General features: G+C 46.1%; 1 pseudogene across 1 annotated transcript; it reads right to left on the reverse strand.

Annotated features, from left to right (window-relative positions):
* Positions 1 to 2758: 2758 nt before the first annotated feature.
* LOC103274599 lies at positions 2759 to 5242 on the reverse strand (annotated as a pseudogene). Its single transcript, XR_505264.2, has 3 exons — positions 4878 to 5242; positions 4246 to 4555; positions 2759 to 3846 (listed from the first exon to the last, which is right to left on the reverse strand). The product of XR_505264.2 is annotated as a putative elongation factor 1-alpha-like 3 (transcript).
* Positions 5243 to 6073: the final 831 nt, after the last annotated feature.

Consider the following 6073-nt stretch of genomic DNA (forward strand, 5'->3'; position numbering starts at 1 on the left):
GCCCAGGTGGGTCTCAAACCCGCGGGCTCAGGCAATCCACTCACCTCAGACTCCCAAAGCATGGTATTACAGGCTGAGCCACCAAGCCTGGCTAAATCCTGTGTTCTAGCCACTACTGCTGGCAATTCCCAGCCTCCATGTGGACATGGGGAATTGTGTTTAGCAAGCTTGCTGTACCCTGGCAGCAAACCCTGATTTTCTTTTTTTTTGAGTTAGAGTCTCACTGGGTTGCCCAGGCTGGAGTGCAGTGGCACGCTTATGGCACCACAGCCTCAACCTTATGGGCTCACGTTATCTTTCCACCTCAGCCTTCCCCCACTCTTTTATTAAAACAGCTTTACTGAGATATAATTCAGCCATTTAAAGTATGAATTCACTGATTTCTAGTATATTCATAGAGGTGTACAGCCATAATAATGAATTTAGATAATCTTTATCACTCCCAAAAAAGTTCATATCCATTAACAGTCACTCCCCATATGCCCTCCCCTGTCCTCTCCCAGCCCTATGTAACCACTACTCTATTTTCTATTTTTGAGCTAGAACCACAGGCATGCACCACCATGCCCAGCTAATTCTTTGATTTATTGTAGAGACAAGGTCTCACCATGTTGCTCAGGCTGGTCTCAATCCCCTGAGTTCAGCAGTCCTTCACCTCTGCCTTCCAAAGTGCTGGGATTACAGGTATGAGCCACTGCGCCCAGCTTAAACCCTGATTTTCTAAGGATCTTGCTGTACTGTACTTGGAGAGCATTCAATTGACTGAGCCCAGGAAACAGGCTCTTGTGGTCCCATAGGATTGGGGTAAAAGACCTGGCTTCTGGCTGCCATGCTGGGAGGCAGGCCTTCCTGATGAAGGCCTCAATGGAGAGGAGGTTGTTTTCTCAGTGGAAAGTGAATGCGATTATATTTTCTGTTTCTTTCCTTCTCTTTCAGGGAGGCTATTAAGGCTCCTCTCCCCATGTTCTGCAGCCACAGAACATTCTCTGTGGCATTCTGTCTCCCAGGAATGCTGAAGGGACTGAGAGGATTTAGTATTCCTCAGCTCTTCCTTTCTGTCCTGGCACCTTTTAGGTATTTTTAGATAAGGCACATGCTCTTTACTTTGTGCGATCCCCAATACATTCATTATCTTACATCTTGCTTGATGCCTGTACTTAGTTATTTTATGTACCTGATCTCTGGAGATATTTGTAGCAGTGACCATTTCTGCCATTTTCATCCTCTTTGTACGTACCACTCCTTTCACATAACCGCTCACGTTTGGTTTTGTTTGTGTTATTTGTTGGTCTTAAAAGTTTTATTTATTTATTTATTTTTTTAGTTGGAGTCTCTGTCACCCAGGCTGGAGTGCAGTGGCACGCTTCTGGCCACCACAGACTCGACCTGCTGGGCTCCGGTGATCCTTCTGCCTCAGCCTTCCAAGTAGCTAGAACTATAGGTGCGCACTACCACGCCCGGCTAATTTTTTTATTTATTGTAGAGATGAGGTCTTGCCAAGTTGCCCAGGCAGGTCTCGAATCCGCGGGCTCAGGCAATCCACTCACCTCAGCCTCCCAAAGTGCAGGATAACAGGCTGAGCCACCGAGCCCGGCTGGTCTTAAACGTTTTTAAAGAGGATGTATGAAGAGATGAGAATTCAGGTGGCTCCTCCTATTCTTCAGTCCCAGAAACTTGATATGTTTTGATGTACTGCAGTTATGGATTTTATACATAATTGAATATATTGATCTCTTAAAAGTCTTTTTTGAGTTAGAGTCTCACTGTGTTGCCCTGGCTGGAGTGACATGCGCATAGCTACTGCAGCTTCGACCTGCTGGGCTCAGGCACTCCCATCTGCCTCAGCCTTCCAAGTAGCTGGAACTACAGGTGTGCCTCACCACACCAGACTAATTTTCTAATTTATTATAGAAACGAGGTCTGGCCAAGTTGCCCAGGCTGGTTCGAACCCCTGGGCTCAGGCCATCCTCTCACCTTGGCCTCCCAAAATGTGGGCATCACAGGCATGATCCACCACATCCCACCCAAGTTTTTCAACCTTAACTTTAGAAAATTAGATTCCAAATGTTTCCCTCTGCTTTCCTTTTAAGATGTAGTTCTAAAAATCAAAGTAATTCTTATGCACGATGAAAAATTCCAGTGGAACTAGAATGCTTATAATGAAAACAAGCAGCTTGTGTTCCCTTCGAGTCTGCCCACCCTGATTCCCACTCAGCCAGAGCAATCACCTTCACCTTTTTTACTGTTCTCTTATTTACAGAGGTAAATAAGATGATACTGCTATTTTTCAGTCCATCAACTTACGTGTTGTCTGTTGACTTCTTGATGTGCTAAGTGTGGGTTAACTTTTTTTGTTGTTTTTTTTTTGAGTTGGAGTCTCACTCGGTCACCCAGACTGGAGTGCAGTGGCCACTCCCGGCCACCGCAGCCTCACCTGCTGGGCTCTGGCGATCCTTCCGCCTCAGCCTTCCGAGTAGCCGGAATTACAGGCATGCACTACTGGTTAACTTTCTTATTACCACCTCCTCAAGCATAAGCCTTCTCTTACCTCCTTTCCTCTAAATATGTGAATATCACAGCTTTTGGTTAAGTCTATAGTCTATCACAGCTTTTGGTTAAGTTTCATGAAAGACAAATAAGCCAAGTAAGTGAACTAATATCATAACTACTTCTCTAATCTCTTATTTTCCCTGGAGTTAATAATTACAATTCTTATTGCTGAATTTGCTTTGTACCTATTTCTCTCTTTTTTTTTTTCTCTCATTAAACTTTGTTTTAATGGGTCTCAAAATTCTGTGACAGATTTTTGGTCAAGTTGTTTCCATTAAAAAGTATTGATTTCAAAAACTAATAACTTAAAACTACCACACACAAAAAAACAAAACAAAACAAAAGAAAAAACCAAAATGGTCCACAAAACATTCTCCTTTCCTTCTGAAAGTTTTCCGATGCATTGTTATCATTAACCAGTCTTTTACTATTAAACATAAATGACCAATTGAAACAAACAGTTCTGAGACCGTTCTTCTACCACTGGTTAAGACTGGGGTGGCAGGTATTGGGGATAATATTCATTTAGCCTTCTGAACTTTCTGGGCTGGCTTGGTGACCTTGCCAGCTTTGGCAGCCTTTTTGTCCACTGCTTTGATGACACACACAGCAACTGTCTGCCTCATATCACGGACGGCAAAATGACCCAGAAGAGGATAGTCAGAGAAACTCTCCACACACATGGGCTTGCCAGGAACCATATCAACAATGGCAGCATCACCAGACTTCAAGAATTTAGGGCCATCTTCCAGCTTCTTACCAGAACGGCGATCAATCTTTTCCTTCAGCTCAGCAAACTTTCATGCAATGTGAGCCATGTGACAATCCAGTACAGGGGCATAGCCAGCACTGATTTGGCCTGGATGGTTCAGGATAATCACCTGAGCAGTGAAACCAGCTGCTTCCATTGGTGGATCATTTTTGCTGTCACCAGCAACATTGCCACGGTGAACATCTTTGACAGACACATTCTTGACATTGAAGCCCATGTTGTCCCCAGGAGGGGCTTCACTCAAAGCTTCATGGTGCATTTCAACAGACTTCACTTCAGTTGTAACGCTGATTGGAGCAAAGGTGACCACCATGCCAGGTTTGAGGACACCAGTCTCCACTTGGCCCACAGGGACAGTCCCAATACCACCAATCTTGTAGACATCCTGGAGAGGCAGATGCAGGGGCTTGTCAGTTGGATGAGTTGGTGGCAGGATGCAGTCCAGTGCTTCAAGCAGCGTGGTTCTACTGGCATTACCATCTTTACAGGTGACTTTCCATCCCTTGAACGAAGGCATGTTAGTGTAAGGCCAGAGGTGCTGGAGGGAGGGGCGGACTTCAACAAGATGGCTTCAACCCAGACCAGGAGAACAATGGGCGAGAGTGAGCCAGCAAAAATGAGTAACTGGAACTCCAAGACTCCAGCTGCAAAGCCAGCCAGTACCTGTTACAGTAACTCTAGCAACCCCGTTCAGCCAATCACCAGCAGATGTGACAGCTGTCCCAACCAGTGATTGTTCTCCTCGACCCCCTCACAGCTTTCTCAGTGTGCCCTTTATAAACCCATCACCCATCTTGCTGGGCATGACTTCTCTGGCCCACAGCTACATGGACCGGTGAACCTCGCCTGGAGATTGCGCTAATAAATTTTTCTTGGTTCCTTTGTTGCCATTTCGCCTGGTCTGGTTTTGTTTACAGTTAGCACTTGGCTCCAGCATGTTGTCACCATTCCAACCAGAAATTGGCACAAATGCTACTGTGTCAGGATTGTAGCCAATTTTCTTAATGTAAGTGCTGACTTCCTTAACAATTTCTTTGTAACTCTTCTGGCTGTAGGGTGGCTCAGTGGAATCCATTTTGTTAATGCCAACAATTAGTTGCTTCACACCCGTGTGTAAGCCAGGAGGGCATGCTCACAGGTCTGCCCATTCTTGGAAATACCAGCTTCAAATTCACCAACACCAGCAGCAACAATGAGGACAGCACAGTCAGCCTGAGATGTGCCTGTAATCATGTTTTTTGTTGCTGTTGTTGTTGTTGTTTTTTGAGTTGGAGTCTCACTCTGCCACCCAGACTGGAGTGCAGTGGCTGCTCCCGGCCACCGCAGCCTCGACCTGCTGGACTCCGGCGATTCTTCCACCTCAGCCTTCCAAGTAGCTGGAACTACAGGCATGCGCTGCCATGCCCGGCAAATTTTTTTTTTATTTATTTTGGAGATGAGGTCTCACCAAGTTGCCCAGGCGGGTCTCGAACCCGTGGGCTCAGGCAATCCACTCACCTCAGCCCCCCAAAGTGCTGGGATTACAGGCTGAGCCACCGAGCCCGGCTGAAATCATGTTTTTGATGAAGTCTCTGTGTCCTGGAGCATCGATAGTGATGCAGTACTTGCTGGTCTCAAATTTCCACAGGGAGATATCAATGGTGATGCCACGTTCATGCTCAGCTTTCAGCTTATTCAAGACCCAGGCATACTTGAAGGAGCCCTTTCCCATCTCAGCAGACTCCTTCTCGAATTTCTTGATGGTTCTTTGGTCGATGCCGCCACATTTGTAGATCAGGTGGCCGGTGGTGGTGGACTTGCCATAATCGACGTGTCCGATGATGACAATGTTGATGTGCGTCTTTTCCTTTCCCATTTTGGCTTTTAGGGGTGGCTTTCATGACACCTGTGCTCCGGCGGCAAACTCGTTGCAAAAAAGTTGTACCTATTTCTCTTATTGTGGTAAAATGCAACACAGAACTCACCATTTTAAAGTGTACAATTCAGTAGCATTTAGTACATTCATAAAGCCAAGAAAGCATCACCACTATCTAGTCCCAGAGCACCATCATCCCAAAAGGAAATTCATACCTATTAAGCAGTCACTCCCCAGTCCTTCTAAGCCCCAGTCATGCCAACTGCTCATCTGCTTTTTGGCTCTATGAATTTGCCTATTCCGGATAGTTCATACATGGTAAATAGGATATGTGGAGGGACCCAACAAACCCAGGATTTTTTTTGTGTGTGTTGGAGTCTCACTCTGCCGCCCAGACTGGAGTGCAGTGGCCGCTCCAGGCCACCGCAGCCTCGACCTGCTGGGTTCCGGCGATCCTTCCGCCTCAGCCTTCCAAGTAGCCGGAATTACAGGCATGCGCTACCACACCCGGCTGATTTTTTGATTTATTGTAGAGATGAGGTCTCGCTGCCCAGGCGAGTCTCAAACCCGCGGGCTCAGGCAATCCACTCACCTTAGCCTCCCAAAGGCGCGGGATTACAGGCTGAGCCACCGAGCCCGGCTTCAAACCCAGGATTATACACATGTGTGCATTTTTACATGTTTAAACCTCAATCACCTTCAAAGTACTCTCTGTTTGATGCAGTACACCTATTGAGACCCTTTTCCTGCTGCTCAGAACAGTTTTTGAACTCATCAATTTTGATGTCTTTTAGTGCTGTTTTTTGTTTCACCTCTTCCACATCGGCAAACTGTTTCCTTTTGAGGACTTTTTTAAATTCAGGGAAACAAAAGTAATTGGGGGTGAGCTGGGGTGA

The sequence above is a fragment of the Carlito syrichta genome, unplaced genomic scaffold, assembly GCF_000164805.1.
Source record: "Carlito syrichta isolate Samal-C Ts95f unplaced genomic scaffold, Tarsius_syrichta-2.0.1 Scaffold314826, whole genome shotgun sequence".
NCBI lineage: Eukaryota > Metazoa > Chordata > Mammalia > Primates > Tarsiidae > Carlito > Carlito syrichta.